At 45.2% G+C, this 17,320-nt stretch overlaps 1 long non-coding RNA gene across 1 annotated transcript; it reads right to left on the bottom strand.

Annotated features, from left to right (window-relative positions):
• Positions 1-1,734: 1,734 nt before the first annotated feature.
• LOC115636510 lies at positions 1,735-16,772 on the bottom strand. The gene is made up of 3 exons (XR_003996970.1): positions 16,675-16,772; positions 9,736-9,859; positions 1,735-1,932 (listed from the first exon to the last, which is right to left on the bottom strand). It is a non-coding gene; the product is annotated as an uncharacterized LOC115636510 (long non-coding RNA).
• Between the last annotated feature and the right edge of the window lie 548 nt (positions 16,773-17,320).

Here is a 17,320-nt window from a genome sequence, read left to right as displayed (position 1 = left end):
TCGAAGGCGCAGGACCGGCAGATCACCCGCAGAAACGTTGCCGAAGGCCGCCTGACTGCTGTGCTTGGGAAGGCAAAAAACATAGAGCCGCCCGTGCAAAATGGAAATGGTAAAGTGCACCTTATTCTCCTACAATATCTGCAATGTGAAGAGCAGCTAATGGGTGTGATGGAGGATATTACAAGAGTGAGGGAGGATCTTCTATCTAAGGAAGAAGCTACGTGTATCTACATGCTTCAAGAGCCCCTCAAGAAACTTAGATCTCTGTTAAACAGAGAACAGACAATGTGGCAGCTGATGGTATTAGCCAAACTTGCTCATGATGAGAGCATAGAGGAGATTCTAGTTTTGGTAAACTTACCTTCTTTTGTGGTTGTACTTGGGTGTAACTTTAACTTTTCTCCCCAATCCATGTCACTCACCTGATGGACACATGAGGCTCTTTGCCTCAATAACAATACCTAGCACGTAGAACAGGTTTTGCATCTTCAAAACACTGAGCAGCCATTAACTAACCAATATTCACATGATCTCTGTGGGCTAGAAATATAGTCACACCCATTCTATACCTGCAGAAACTGGGGCAGGCAGAGTGAGGTCAAGTGACTTGTCCAAGGCCAGGCTGAGAGTAACTAGCAGACCATGATTAGGGCTCTAGTCTTGGCTCCCAGTCCTGTGCTCCATCCGCTCCCTAAAGCCCTCCTTTTTTTACTTCCTCTTTCACTTTCTTTTGTTCCCCTCCTCTCTGAATCTCTCCTTCATGTTCAACCTGCTTGAAACAAGATTACAAGATCTCTTTTGTGATCCAAATCACAAATGGATTCAATCTCACACCGCAACCTTTCCTCTTAGGGTATGGCTACACTTACAGTTATACAGCGCTGGGAGTTACAGTTGTCTTCGTACAGCTGTGCAGGGAAAGCGCTGCAGTGTGGCCACACTGACAGCTACCAGCGCTGCAGTGTGGCCACATTTGCAGCGCTGTTGGGAGTGGTGCATTGTGGGCAGCTATCCCAGCGTTCAAGTGGCTACAAGGTGCTTTTCAAAACAGGGGTGTGGGGTGGAGTGTGACAGGGAGTGTAGGGGAGACAGAGAGAGTGGATTTTTGGAGCTGCCTTGCAAGTTCTAAGGACTGGAAGATACACAACACCAACCTTCAATCATTTTAAAAGTTTTGAGCCCTTCCCCCAACCCTCTCTTACTCGCTAAATGCAAATTATGCACTCCTAAATAGCCTTCAGACCACATAAGCAGCTGCTCAACACGGACTCCCCTCTTGTTCCTCAAGCAAACAGCTGTGAACATTCCAAAGCAAATCCCCTGCCTCCGCTCATCGCTGGCTGGAGCAAAGAGCAGCTGTGTTTGTTTTTTAGATAAGTCGCTCAGGGAAGCTCGGAATTCAGCCATTCGTCCTGTTTGTTGTGGACAGGAATTCTGGGATACCTCCTAATACCCTGGAGGCCAATAACAGTGCTTTTGGTGGCCACACTTGATGAGCAGCGCTGTATCACCAGCGTTATGCAATCATTACACCCCAAGCAGACCAGGTGTACAGCCAGTGCTGCAGCCAGGGAGTTGCAGCGCTGGATGTGCCTTGCAGGTGTGGACAGTTACTAAGTTGCAGCGCTGTAAACCCACCACCAGCGCTGCAACTCTCCAGTATAGCCAAGCCCTTAGAGGGCCCCTATTTCACAAATCATCAGAGAGATACAGCCATTCGAGAGCAAGAGAATGGTTCATACAGTCAGGGATATGCTGCCATCTTCAGACAAAGAGTATAAGTGCAGTCAATAAGCTATTTACATTACCTCTTTAGTTTTTGAATTACACAGCAAGTCCTACCGTGTTAGAGGATAGTGTTACAACACAATAGTTCCTCAACCAAGCTGTAGTAGCTTACATATGCAGACAGCACCAGGTCACATTATGCTTCTGTAAAGATAATATGTAAATGCATAAAAATACACATTGAAGTAAAACAAAAATAAGTAGCAGTGAAATACAGTACAGTGCCTAGGGATTCTAGGAAGAGCATGCTAATAATCCTGTTGTCACAGCTCTTACAAAATTTTATCTTGAGGGCTCTGAGAGTGGTGTATACACAAGGATCACTCATCCCACCAATCAGCAAAGTGCAGTTACCACCAAAGTGGAGCTTGGCAGCTGTTGAACTATGCCAAGTACATAACAGTTTAGGTTAGGAACAGAAGAATCTTGTATCCAATTGAAAATACAAGGGTAATTTGATGAAGCTAGACTACACCTAACTAACTCATATAGAAAAAAGTCCTACAGAATTTAACTGAGAATTGATAACCTTTCAATGGAATTTTTAATTGACCTATTTAATTTTATAGGGTGACTTAAAAATTTCATACAAATTATATAATTCTCTTTTTAATATTTTAGGGCAAAACATCCTTATCAAATTATATAGGACCTTTCCTTAAAGGGAATTGTGATGTGGCCAGGACACTAAAACCAAAAAGTGTCATGTGTCAAGGGCTCTTTAATGGCCCATGTTTTGTTGATAACTTGAGCAGCACAGTGTGCCCCTAATATCATGCTGGGTCAATGGACTCCATACTCAGTCAGTGGGGAGAGCATTCCCTTCACTAGCTCACGCAGCATTCTGGATGTTCCTTGTAGGTATCCCATCCAAGTGGCACATAGACTAAAATCTATGTAGCTGATGAAATCACAAGACCCCAAAGTACACCTCCACCCCAATATAACACTGTCTTCAGGAGCCAAAAAATCTCACCGCATTATAGGTGAAACTGCATTATATTGAACTTGCTTTGATCTGCAGGAGAGCGCAGCCCCACCCCCACCGCACCCCTGGAATGCTGCTTTACTGTGTTATATCTGAATTTGTGTTATATCGGGTCGCGTTATATCGGGGTAGAGGTGTAGTCTCATAGACTTTAAGGTCAGAAGGGACCATCGTGATCATCTAGTCTGACCATAGAACCTCACCCACCCATTCTTGAAAAAGACTTCTAACATCTGGCTGAGTTACTGAAGTCCTCAAGTCATGGTTTATAGACTTCAAGTTACAGAGAATCCACCATTTACACTAGTTTAAACCTGCAAGTGACCCATTCCCCATGCTGCAGAGGAAGATGAAAACCCCCCCGTACAGCGGCAGTTAAGCCAGTATGTTGGAGTTAAAAAAAATTTCCACTTTGTAGCAAAAACTTTGAACTATCACCCCCACTGCAAAGTTAGGAACATGATAAAGGGTAAAAGTCTTGCAAAAAAAACCCCAACAAAATAAAACAAAACAAAGCCAAAACCCATCTCTCTCAGGTTTGGCATTCATTGCAGTCACTTTTAAGAATCTGTGCTTTCCCATTCAAATAGGAAATTGTTTTTATCTGAGGGGGTTTAATTTCAGAGATCAACTCTTTGGGAAATTCACAGGTTGCAAAGGTGTTTAATTTCCCTGACGCTGATAAAAGTAAGAGCATTTCAAACTCATTTTCTTAGCAATTATATCCACTAATCTCTGAATTATCTCCTAAATTAGCTGGGGCCAGGGCCATCCCTACCCATATGCAAAGTACGGAGCCGCATAGGACACCAGGAAATTTTGGGCATCAAATTTCCTGGTGTCCTGCACAGCTGCGTGCTGCTCTAGCCCCTGCTCTGGCTCTTCCCCAGGGCCCCTACTCCACCCTAGCCCCCCTCTTCCCTCTCCTGCCCCATTCCGGCCCACCCTCACTCTCCTGAGGACTCCAGAAGTAGTCAGGCCCATACTCACCTGTAAGTAGAGTGACCCGGCCCCAGCCTGCTCTACTCCCCTTGCTCCCAGCTGTACCACCGAGTGCTGGGGGGCAGTTCCAAGCCTGGGAGCCAGGGTTGCAGAGCAGACTGGGGCTGGGGCTGGGTCACTCCACTTCCTGCAGTTGCCATCTCCCATCCCCCACAGAGGCCTGGACCCAGCCCCCCTTTTCCCCCCGTGGAGGCCTAGGGCAGGGTCCCACACAGCACCCCCATGGAGGCCTGGGCCAGCCCCCTGCACTCCACCTCATGGAGGGCTGGGGCCCCAACCTCCCCCCCACCCCCATGGGGGGGCTGCATAGGGCACCAAAATAGCTAGGGATGGCCCTGGCTGGGGCAACTTCCATTACTTAAATTATTTAAAACTAGATTAGATGAAGTGCTGGAAAATAGACTGTAAGGAAAAATCTTCCATTGGCTGGGAGCTTGGGGGTATAGGGTTTGAGATAAGAGATTACCTAATAGGTTGTTTCCTCCCTTCATAGCTATGACTCAAGAAATTCTCCAGCTACTTAGCCCCCTGCAGCCTTCAGTAAACCTGAGATTATCATATTGCTGTGGTGCAAATTATTTTTATTCACTATATTTCAGTACTTTAGTTTCTTTTGTAGTTTGGGGATGGTGTAGACGGTAGTGCTGGTGAGTGATGCAGTAGAGGATACCCATCTCATAGAGTCAGCATTGAAGTTAATAACATAGCATAATACAAGGGAGTACTATGTTGGAAGGTGACTTGGTATGGGGGCTTACTTCTCCCTGATTCAGTACTGATCTCAGTGCTCCACCATAGTGGTAGGGAGCACTGCACAGTCTAGCATTCCACAACACTAGTTCAGGCTGACTCAGAGTGTACAGGCACTCACTACAGAATCACCAACACACCTTCCTACTGCATTGAGGTTATTTCTGGGTCTCCAGTCCAAGTGTCCTAATCTGACTTTACTTAGCTATGAGACCCGATGAGATCACAGCTCTGGGGCGGCATGATTGCAATATGGTGTAACAGTGCATACCAGTACACATTCTTCTCAACCCTTCTCTTTGTGGCACCAAGAAGTGAATTACTGCCCTCTAGTGGTGTGATGAGAGTATCAGGTCAAGGTTTTACCATGTTTCTCTCTTTTTAATAAACTTCAAAGTGTGGTTAAGGCCTGAAAAATAGCAGCTGCGTAAAAATGGCACTTTGTTACTCAACACATTAGCTACCACTGTGCCTGAATCATACCTGTCCCTACTTCACTGACTCAAACACATTTTTTCTCCTGTTAGAACCATAGAGCCACCAAAACTCAAGAGCTTGAATTAGGGTTGCTAATTTTGTCCTGGAGGCTTCCTCATATGACATAATCTTTAATTATAGATTAATCTTTTATTCCTGGAGACCCCAGGGCAATATTGGAGGGTTAGCAACCTCTAGATGAAGTCTATTCTTCATGCACTATCACCCTAAATTTCTGCTGGAACTCAGTGAATTATTCACTGCAAACAAAAAAAAAAGTATCCAACAAATTTGGCCCTTGTTTCTGTTCATGAATTATTTAAGAACCTACCAAAATGTCTATGAATCTCTTCAGCATTTGCAAATATTTACTGAATAGTTTTTACAAACAAATGTCAATTTATGGAATGTTCACAAACTAGCAATTTCATTGATGTCTTTAGTTCTTTGCTGTTTGTTGGTCCAGTTAGTTGTATGTTATATCTACTGTTCCTAGTCCTTAGGTGAACAATTGAAACTTTTAAAACAGAAGAATAATGATTGTTGAGAAAAAGAAGCAATTAACTTTCTTGTCTGAACTTGTGGATGAATGACTATTGGCATTAAAATTCATGAACATTTTGGGATTTATGAACTTCACAAATAAGTTGGCAACCATATAAATCCTTGTAAATAATGAGTAGTATCTCCTGAAATACCAGTAAAAAAGCTGCCACACCTATAACTTTTTTGTATTAATACCTGTCCACTGAATGTTGATGATGAAACATTAATTATTGTTGGAAGATGGGACACACAGGAATACTGAAAGCTGCTCTTTATTTCCTGGTTAACAAAAGGATTTAAGGTATAACCCCCGTCACATGGCAGGAGTGAATATCCACTGATTCCAGTGGCTCCTTTTACAACCATGACCAATGATTTCAGAAGAAGAAAGTGTCCAGCTAGACACCAAGACAATCACTGCCCTGGACACCTTACAGTGTAAGAGGCAAACCTTTCCTGATCTGTCCTACCTAGGACATAATTCTCATGTGACCTTCTACCCAATGCCAGAAACTGTTGCCAATCCTCCTAAACTCCAGCTTCACCCATGATTCACTCAGAAACCCTCCTAACTTCACCAAGACCCAACAACACCATGTGATCCATCTATTTTCTAATCTGATGCCTCTTGGGGATGGGTAGGGATTCAGCCTAGAGCAGAAGGTTGAGAGAAAGGCTTGGTGGTGAGAGTGAGGGAAGCAGCAGAGAGGACACAGGATTGAATTGGAGGCCATCTGAGTTGATGGGAGAGATGAAAGAATCATATAAAGGTGGGGCTGAAAGAGATCTCAAGAGGTCATCTAGTTCATCCCCCCCATGCTGAGGCGGGATCAAGTATACCTAGAGGGAAAGGAAACTGGGAATAGATGCTTGATTAGAAGTTATTCTTGCATATGTGACCATCATGTCTGTTGTTAGGAAGGAGTCAATCCCCACTCCCCAAACCTATGGGATACAGTTTTAGGAACTTGGGATTCATCTTCCTGTAGTGCATTGAACATCCCATGTGCTTGATTCCTCATGAGAGCAAGAGGGTTACTGACTGACATTGTGGGCCCTCATTACTTCCCAGCTTCTTCTAGTTTCAAGGTCCTGGGACACAGGGCAGGTCTCCTGGGCTGCCCCAAACATACTGTAGGTCAGTGTTTGATAGCCTGTTCAGTGTGACCTTCATCCAGACCCTGGGTCTAGAGCGTTTTTCCATCTGAGCATCCTCCATCCACCCAAGGGCATTTTTCCACAGTACATTCTTTGGAGTCACTGAGTTTATCCAGAGACATGCTTAGCAAATACACTCTCCTCACTCACATCCTCCTCTCTGTGAAATTAATCATGAGGCTAGAGTTGATAGTTCCAGAGGCAACAGTAATTCTAATAACAACTTTCCCTCTTTAAGTCCCTATTTACTGCGATCGATTGGTCAGTTATAAAAATTAACCCCTCGTCAGTGCTCATTGAGTATGCATCTAATCTGCTATCCCAGTTCCCACCGTTAACAGATCAGATTATTGGCTTATCCAGTCAGCATTTGCTTCCTGTCATAACAGAGCTCTGTAATGTCATTTTCTCTTTTTTTCCTCCAAACTATACAATAGATTAGCTAATCTCTTTTCATATGGAAACCTTCCTTCCTCCTATGGCTATAACCTTTCCAATTTTGCTGCTTTTTTCTGAAGCTTTTTAATCTATGTCCTTTTTGAGAAGATGTGATCAAAACTGAATATAATATTTGTGGTATGATTATGAACTGATTTATGCTACTTACTGGCATTATATAGACTTTAGTTATCTATGTGGAAAAGAAAGTGTGGCAATCTCTTCTTTCCCTCTCTCTTTTTTTTTTACAGAGAGAACTGTATTTTGACCCCATAGAATTCCAAAATGACTGAAGAGATTTTCCTCAAGCTATCTACATAATGGAAATTTTTCGCTTGTCCCGTTAGTTGGGGTCAGCTGCTCTTATCTTTGTCTCCAAGAGTTCTTGTTAAGTGCATCTTTCAAGCTGATACCAACCTTCTTCATGTTCTCCTTCTGTGTCTTGAACCACTATTTTCTGGGTCTGCCTCGTGGTCTTTGTTCTGTGACTACTAGATCTTGTACTCTTAAAAATAGCAGTAATGATCATAATAAATAAATAAATAAATTTGGGGTCCATTCAAAAGCATTGTGTAGTTCAGATTTGACCCTCAGTCTGCCTATTGACTACCTCGGCATAGCCTATCAGCTCTCAACTTACCCAGCCTCCACCTGAATATTCTCATTTTGACAGTGTGAAGTATTGTACTTTTCATCATTGGCCAGCATTCTGATACATACATCATGGATGGCCTAATCATGATTGTATACACTTTGTTCTTCAATTTATTTGTCATATTCTTATTGCAGAGAATTCCTGTCAGTTCCCTTTTTCTTCAGCTCCTAACATTCCATCCACCTTCGGCTTAATGATGAGCCGAAGTATTTAAATTGTTGCATAGACTTTAACTCTAATACCATCTAGCTTTACTGGCTTCTCATTGTCCTTCTCAACAAAGCACTTCATGTTTTCCATCTTGTGTTGATTGATTCGTAAATCATTTTCTTTTAATGCCACCCTTCGTCATTTTAGATCCCTTTCCAGTTCGTATTAATCTTCACAGCACAACATGTCATTGATGAAAAGCATGCTACATGGAGCCTCTCTCCTGATACCCCAAATCAAGGTGTCCATTACAACAACAAATAGAACGTACTTAAGACTAATCCTTGTTGAACTACCCTCACAGTGAATGGTTCACTATAGCCACAGCTTCTTCTCACGAATGTTCTGCTACCCTTGTACTTGTCCATGATAGTCAGAACATACACCCTTGCAGACTGTGCAACTGCAGGCACCACCATATCAGTTCTCTAGGAACTCTGTCATAGGCCCTCTCTAAACCCACAAACAATTAATGGAATTCCTTGCAATCTCCCTGTACTTCTGTGATATTCGGGTTTCAGATACTACATCCATCCATTGTTGACCTTCCAGGCATAAACCCAAACTGGTTGTCACCTACTTGGTGCTCCACTTCCTTACAAAGTCTTCTCACAATAATTCTAATAATTTCATCACATGAACCATGAATCTGGTGGATTGGTAATTACTATATTCCTGCATATCTCCTTTGCACTTGAAGATAGAGACTAGCATGCTCTTCCTCCAAGAGGAAACCCAAATGGATAATTTCATAAAAAGTTATGAGCAAATAAAAACATGGGGAAACCATTTTCCAGTGTTAACTATGGCTTACACTACCAATCAAATATTATAATTATTTCTATTATTATCTGTTAGCTAATCTTAACTCTACTATGTAGGCAATTTCTGTAATACTTCTACTAAATTTGTAAAGCCTTTTAAGATCCATTGGTATGAAGACCGTTATATAAAATAAAGGTTTTCTATTATAATATCATGTTTAGATCATACATACTTGACAACCCTTAAAAGCTATAAATAAAGATTCTAGTGGAAAAATACCAGGGGCACAATTTTTAACTACAGGGAATATGGAGAGTTTGGGGGTCAGTTATCATATAACATGATAAGAAGTTCTCAGGGCAATAGTGTAATGTTACTACATGAAGTGAATTTGACTTTAGTCACCTTTGAGATCCAACTCAGCCTTAACATCTATGATTCTGTGAGCTCTGGAATGAAGGACCAACCCCATAACCAGAAAAAAACAACCCACCTCCGCCCCCAAAAACAAAACAAAACCCTAGGCTGTTTGTTTCCTGGGGCAAGACTATGAGGCAAACACAAACTCATCATGGATCTGAGCACAGGTATCACAGTAGTGAGCATAGTACAAATTCCAGGACAGATAGATTAGATTAGATATTTGGAGGTCACACTGTCAAAAACACCGTGGGAAGAATGCATATTCCAGAATGATGCTCTACCATACTGCTGTGAGAACAGCAAAGATAGGGCATGGTACCAGAGAATACTTGGGCCAAACATAGAAAGATATTTTAAAAGTTCAGCATATGGTGCACACTTTATATTAAGTTTGCCGTGTAACAGGGAAATATTAACGGTTAGCTATTATTTTATTATTATTGTACAGGAAATATCTCTGAGAGAAGATGAGAGAGCTCCAGGCATGACAGAGAAGGAGATACAGATAGGGACACACACACGTAGAGAAACTCACACACTATATGTCCCAGCAGTACCAGTATTTGGGAAGGTCAGTTCTTTATTGTTGAGCAATCATTTGCCCTGTCTGCCTTTTCAAACGATGTTGAAAATTCATCTTTTTCTCCAAATACCTTCATCTGCACAATTAAAATGATTATTATATTTCCCATACACAAATAGCAAAACATTCCCATTCAGTCTGGCTGACTTTTGTTTCCTGGTAAGGAATAAGAAACGCAACTAAATAAAGTAAGAACAAATATAAGGTGTATATGGGAGAGCACAGCACCAAACTCTCTGTATCAGCCATTTTTGAAATGACTCAGAATCGTGAGTATTTTACCAACTTCAATGGAGCCAGGATTTCACCATTTAAATTTAAAGGTACAACACCTGGAAACTATAATTTTTTCATCATCCCAACATTTACATAGCTACATAGGCTACATGAATATGGCAGATATGGGAAATACAGAGATAGAAACAGGGAGAGAGACTGGGAAATAGGATCTCCTCCAAGTAGAAGGCAACTGGAGTGATTTCAATTTTGTTACTAATTCCGAAGTTAAAGTTGTCTGGGTTAAATTATAATATTCAATGGCTATTTGGAGAATGTGATTAGAATAATGAGAATTAAATAAAAATAATTTCTCCAATAATCGGGATTTAAATTTTAAACACAGAGTTATTTCTTTACTTAGTTCTTTTCAACCTTGGAGATTCTATCTTGTTGGAAAGGGATATCTAAATGTCTCAGTGATGGAGCTCGCTAATATAGAGGCAGTTTATGGTAGCAGTCGAGATAGCAAGTGAACCCTAGCACCTCCAGTTTCACAGACACCAAGTGCCTGTGGCACCCAGAGCCTAACATTCTACTACCCTCATTCATTCTACCCTAATTGCAGCCTGGAAGAAGATTGCAACAGTGATTCTCATGTTTTAGCAAATGAAAAGTCAAATCATGTGCTCTACTTTGGAACAGGCTGAAGGGAAATGAATCCAGCAGAACTGCCCATTCATAAAGAAAACATGTCAGAAAAATGTCAGTGATTCTGTGCTTGGGGAGGAATGAACGCAGTGGCCTGCCAGAGCACTCAGTGACTCCATGCAGCAGCTATACGCCAACCTCCTACCATTGCTTTCTGTAAGCATATGCATTGTGACATGGCACCCCAGTCCCAAAGGAGCCCAAGTAAAAAGCCTACACTCCCTGTCCAGTGGCCCCCATATCAATAATAGTAATTGCTACTGTTAGCAATAAGAGTACCTAGCTCTTACGTGGTGCTTTTATCCGTATACCTCAGAGCACTTTACAAAGGAGGAGAAGCAGCATTATGCCCACATCTCACAGAGGGTGAACCCAAGGTGTATAGGATAGCAGTGATAGACACAGATTCCACAACAAGTCAGGTAGGTATAGACCCCTGGCCTTACCGCCCATGTCACGCCCCCCACCCCCCATTGCAAGCGGCACCAAATCAAGACCTTGCATGCCTACTGCATCTCACAGGGAGACTGAACACTCAAATGGAAAAGAGATCTAGAAGTGAAAAGACATCATTAGTGGAATATGTCTGCTGGGTCTCACTGTGGAGATGGTTTTATTTCAGTGCTGCATGTGAGAGATCCTTATATAGCTTGTATATTGGTTTGCAAAGTATTTCGGGATGGGAGAAATGCAAGGTATTATCTAGCAGGGGCAGCTCCAGGACCCAGCATGCCAAGCACGCGCTTGGGGCGGCATGCCTCGGGGGGTGCTCTGCCGGTCCCCGGGAGTGCGGCAGGTGGCTCCGGTAGACCCCTTGCAGGCGTGCCTGCAGAGGGTCCGCTGGTCCCGTGGCTTCGGTGGAGCATCGGCAGGCAAGCCTGCGGGAGGTCCACCGGAGCTGCAGGACCGGTGACTGGCAGAGCATCCCCTCCGGTGTGCCATTGTGCTTGGGGCATCAAAATGGCTAGAGCCACCCCTGTTATCTAAATCCTCGCTCTTAGTCTATAAATGTGTCACTTTAGGGCAAGAGTGCAACAGTATTTGGATGGGTCCCCAAATACAGTTCTGAGTGCCCCAGTGTCAGGAGTATTGCCAAATGAGCTAGCAAGGCTGCTTGACACACCACCTTGCCTGACCGGCTGAGCAAGCCAGAACACTGGTTCTTAGGCCCAGCAGCAGCAGGAGCTTGCTGGTTACTCAATGCTCATGTCTTCTGGTGCTCATCTTGCTTCTAGCCCTGCTCCTGCCTAGATCATGACCTGCATACAACCTTGCTCCAGCCTAGACCCTGCCTTGCACCCAGCCTTGTTCCAGTCCTGTCCCAACCTGCTCCTACCTCCTCAGACTAAGGTACTTCGGTTCTGACCCTCGGCTCTGATCCCTGACTCTAACTCTGCCTTGTCCCTGGGCTCTTGCATTCAAAGTCAGACTCTGGTTCTGGCCCTCACTCTGCCCACTAGGTCTGACTCCTGTTCCATCCACGAGGCCAAACTGCCTATGACTCAGTCTCCTGACACCCTCCCTACCCTACATAACCTGGAAGTTTACATGCCCATCATATACCCCAGCCTCCCCAATCCCTAATGGATCTTGATGTTGCCAGTTCTCATGATTTCATCTTAAATCTTGATATATTTGGTGTTTTCTGAAAGCAACAACACCTGGACCCATTTAAGTACATCAGAATCTCTATGAGCAGTAGCACTACCAGTAATGTCATAAAACTGTGCTACGGGCATGCTCCTTCCTCCATCTCAATCCCCGCCTCCTCCTGCTCCCTCCACCCCTGGCATGCTCACTACCTGGGCTTGTGCAGTATCCTTCAGAGAACTACGAGGGGTGCTATATGCTGTACCTGTGCTGAGGGAATTCTCTCTTTCTCCTTACCAGCTACAGAGTGTTACTGGTCTTTTAACATTGGTACAGGGGGCAGGCCGTGCTGGGCTGAGCTGGGGGAGAAGAATCCTTCCCTGGTCCTGGGCCTGAGCCACTCCATCAAGCTGCCTCATGTTCAATGGAAAAAAGATACATTTTAGTGAAGATTTGAAAAGGGATGACAAGCTAATGAGGTGGAAAAATAGAGGCTATCTTCTGCAGAGGCTTCCACTCTGAGAGTAACAATGAAGTGTCAAGGAGAAAGAGGAGAGATTGTTGCCAGACAAACAAAGGGAGCAAGGGAAGAGAGTAGAGAGAACCAAGAGACGTTGCCCAGTCTTGTGATTTTAGCGTGCATTTCACACTATTTGATGTTTTTCTTCAAGCTCTAGATCCTGGAGTCAAGAGATTTCACAAAAGTCTTTGCTTTCTTTTATTTTAAAAAATAAGTTGCTAACCAGAGAAAAACCTGAAAATCTGAATCAAGTGTACTCAGAAACCAGAACCTTGGAACTCTGGAACTTGACTTTCAATGAGATTAAGGTTCCTAAGTCCCTAAGTCACTTTTAAAAATGGGACTTAGGCTCCTGTATCACTTAGGTGCTTTTGAAAATGTTACTGCTAGTCTTCTGATCCTCAGAGCATGCTGCAAGTCACATCTATTCATGTGGACTGCTGGGGAGGGGGGCCTTTGTGAGAAATCATCTGTGTGGGGAAAGGGGAGTTTAGTGTTCTGTGGAGGATCTAGTTTTGTTTGGTAATTTATGGCAGGCCTTTTATTATATTTTTTAAACTGTTGTAATGCTAATTAAGGCAAGAGGAGAAGGTGGAAGCCCGGATGAGCGAGGCAGAGGGCAAGGTAAGGAAGTGGCATTCATGCACAATGCTGAAGAGGAAGATAAGTTTGCTGAGGAAACATATGTCTGACACAGTCTGCACAAAGGTTCTAAAATGACCTTCTTATAGCTCACAAATCACCATAACTTCCATCTTATTTCTACAGCCAGGTAGGGAGAGAGAAGCAAGCCATACACTGGGATAACAGATTCTAGGTTGTTATTTGCACAGGAAGGCATCAGTGAACTCCTGGCACCTGCAGTAACAGAGGCAGCAGGATGTTTTTCTGTGTCAGAGCTGGAAAGGGGTTATTTTGTCAGGTTTCTGTATGACTTCGCCCTTTCCACCAAACCCCCCTTACAGGCCATGAATGCCACATGAAAAAACAAAGAGCTAAGAGGGCATGCCTAGAGGTGGAATGTGTATGAGAGGTATGAAAAACAGATTCTGGCAGAACCGCTTAATACCCTGATAATAAGTAGGACAGAGCGCTGTAATGGATTATCTGCCCCAGGAGGAATGGCCGCTCAGACCTTGCAGTGTACTCACTGACTCTCAGTACAGATACCATGCTGTTCCTATCACAGTCTGTGATCATTGTGCCAGTCTTACTGTGGTCTCTGGACTGAGGCACTTAATTGACAGTTCTCCTGGAGCCTGGTATGAACTCCTTCACCTCCATTGCCATAGGTTACATTCTGATCTGCAGCACCCACTGCTATTCCAGCCCTGGCCCCACTTTCCCCCAGAGCTCTGCCAATGCCACTTAGTCCATACCAGCAGCATTCCCTACTAGTTCAGTCATGGGGCTCCCAAAGAGCTTTCCTAATGTACCTGTCTCTGACCTGCAGCTCCCCCTAACACTCCCAACATCATACCTGTGCCAATGCACTGCGTTGCTGACCTGCAGCTCAGTCTACCTGACTTCCTGTCCCTATATAACTCCACAAATGCACCTCAATCCAAATTAACTGCACTCCTTGCTGACCCAGTTCTCCACCCTTTCCCTCCTTCCCCCGCAGCTCTGCCAGTGCCTTTCAGTCCTGTCCTGCAGTTCTCCTGCTATTCCAGTCTTGGGCTCCCCACACAGCTCTGCCAATGCCCCTCAGTCCTGCCCTGCAACCTCCAAGCTATTCCATCCCTGGGCCCCCATAGTCCCCTAGTTCTGCCAGCATCCCAGTCTGTTGCACCTAGTGCTCACAGTCAGGTTGTGGGAGTCTTTGTGTAACTTAACTCCCTCCTGTCCTTTGAGGAGCAGACCCTGGGGGGAGGATGCAGAAACCTCACTGATATGATCTCTTAATCCATTTCTTTTCTTCCCTCCACTAGCTCCTTTTTGCCTCGAGGCCTTCACTCCCCCATCTTGGGAATGACTTTGCAGCCTCCTCCACCTCCCGCCTGCGAACGTATTGGAGTTTGGCCTCAAAAGAGGAGAGCCATCGGATGTGGAGAGCAATAATCCCCCTGGTGCAGCTGATGGCTCTGTGCTCCACTGGACCGGAGAGCTGCTTGACTGGATTTCGTATGCCAGCTCACTCACCTTGGTGGGGAAGAGGGTACATTAACCCTTCTGTCTTAGCCCTCTCCCCCTACTAATCCATGTGCAGTGACTGGACCTGCCTCTGTTGGAGAGTGGCTGGGAGATACGTCCTTTTTTATTCCCTCCCTTAGATCATGTCAGAGAGACTTGCTAGGTAGAGGGGGGAGCCCTGAAAGATGAAGTCACCTGCAAGCCTCCTGAATGCCCTTATCCTGGTTTCCTCCTACTTCATTGCTACATTCCTACATTGCTACTTCATTGCTTCATTCCTCCTTTTCCTTCTAAGCAGCTTATCCCAGAATCCATTTAGGGGGCATAGGAATCCAGTTAAGGTTGCCAAATTTCTAATTTCACAAAACCAAACACCCCTTTCAGGACCCTTCCCCGAGGCCCCGCTCCCGCTGGCTCCATTCCCTCCTCCCGTCGCTCGCTCTCCCCACTCTCACTCACTTTCATTGGGCTAGGGCAGGGGGTTGGGGTGTGGGAGAGGGCTCTGAGCTAGAGAAGGAGGGTGAGTATGGGCTCTGGACTGGGGGTATAGGCTCTGGGTGAGACCAGAAACGAGTGGTTCAGTGTCCAGGAGAGGGCTATGGGCAGGGGATTAGGGTGCAGGGGGGGTAAGGACTCTAGCTGGGGGTGCAGGCTCTGCTGTGGGGCCCAGATGAGGGGTTTGGGGTAAAGGAGGGGGCTCTGGGCTGGAGCAGGGGGTTGGGGTGTGGTGAGAGTGAGGATTCTGGGGTGGGGCCGGGAATGAGCGGTTTGGGGTGCAGGAGGGGGCTGGAGCTGGATGTTGGATGTGTATGTGTGGACTCAGGGAGAGAGTTTGGGTGCGAAAGAGGACTCCAGGCTGGGGCAGCAGGTTGGGGTGTGGGAAAGGATTCAGAGTACAGGGTCTCTGTGGTGCTGCCAGGTCCCTGCAGTGCAGTCCCTAGGTGCATGGATGGCCAGGGAGGCTCTGCGCATTGCCCTCACGTCTGCAGGTGCCACCCCCTCAGCTCCCATTGGTTGTGGTTCCTGGTGCAACCTCCCTGGCTGCTCGTGTACCTAGGGGCTTCAGGGACCTGGCATTTTTTTTCCAGGAGCTGTGTGGAACTAGGGCAGGCAGGGAGCCTGCCTTAGCCCCGGGCCTCCGCTGCACTGCCAACCAGACTTTTAATGGCTCAGATGGTGGTACCAACCAGAGCCGCCAGGGTACCTTTTCGACCGGGTGTTCCAGTAAAAAACTTGGATGACTGGCAATCCTAAATCCAGTCCAGGCTATTCTCTCACACCCAGGGCTGCCTTCTGGAAGGGCTATAGGAAAGTAGGGCCAGTCCCCAAGGAGTTGCACCTAGACTCCATTGCAAGGGGCACAGAAATTCAGTTGTTTCTGGATTTGGATGGTGAAGAGTGCGGGTGGGCTGGGGTTGGTAGCTTGTAGAAGTTAAGATTGATGTTAACAGAATGGGGGTAGACCACAGCAGGAGGGGGAGGCATGCAGTGAGGTTTCCAGGGAAAGCCAACCTAGTTCAGTAATCGTAAGTGGTGTTTAATCTGCCTTGTGATCTGTCAGCGCACAGGCTGGGGGAGTCCAAGCGTGAGGAGACTCCGAGTACAAAGAACAATTAGCTCAGACAGGGAAGCCAGCAATGCAGAACGGCCATTCACACATCAATGTCAGAGCCAGGGGGCTTTCACCTCCTCCCTCCCCACTCCAACACACACCTGCTCACCTCTCTCCCTTAAGAACATAAGCACAGCCATACTGGGGCAAATAAATGGTCCATCTGGCCCAGTATCTTGTCCTCTGAGTGTGGCCAGTGTCAGATGCTTCAGAGGGAACGAACAGAGAACAGGGAAATTATTGAGTGATCCATCCTCTGTCATTCAGTCCCTGTTTCTGGCAATCAGAGGGTCAGGGACACCCAGAGCATGGGGTTGCAGCCCTGACCATCTCGGCTAATTGCCATTGATGGACCTGTCCTCCATGAACTTATCTAGTTCTTTTTTGAACCCAGTTATACTTTTGGCCCTCACAGCACCCCATGGCAACAAGTTCCACAGGTTGGCTGTGTGTTGTGTGAATAAATGCTTGCTTTTGTTTGGTTTAACCTGCTGCCTATTAATTCCATTGGGTAAATAACACTTCCATATTCATTCTCTCCATATCTTGTCTCTCTCTTGCTCCTTTCTCTCCTGCCCCACTTCCTCCTCTCATTCACATCCTCTCCCTGTCTCCTGGTCTCATTCTCTCAGGCCTAGACTACACTAAAAAGTGCTATTGGTATAATTAGTTTGATTAGAGGTGTGATTTTTTTAAACCAAACTAGTTGTATCAATAAAAACCCCTATTGTGGACACAGTTATTTCAGTAAGAAG

The sequence above is a fragment of the Gopherus evgoodei genome, chromosome 1, assembly GCF_007399415.2.
Source record: "Gopherus evgoodei ecotype Sinaloan lineage chromosome 1, rGopEvg1_v1.p, whole genome shotgun sequence".
NCBI classification, from domain to species: Eukaryota; Metazoa; Chordata; order Testudines; family Testudinidae; genus Gopherus; species Gopherus evgoodei.
The sequence above is the reverse complement of the archived record's forward strand: the minus strand, read 5'-3'. Positions and strand labels throughout refer to the sequence as shown.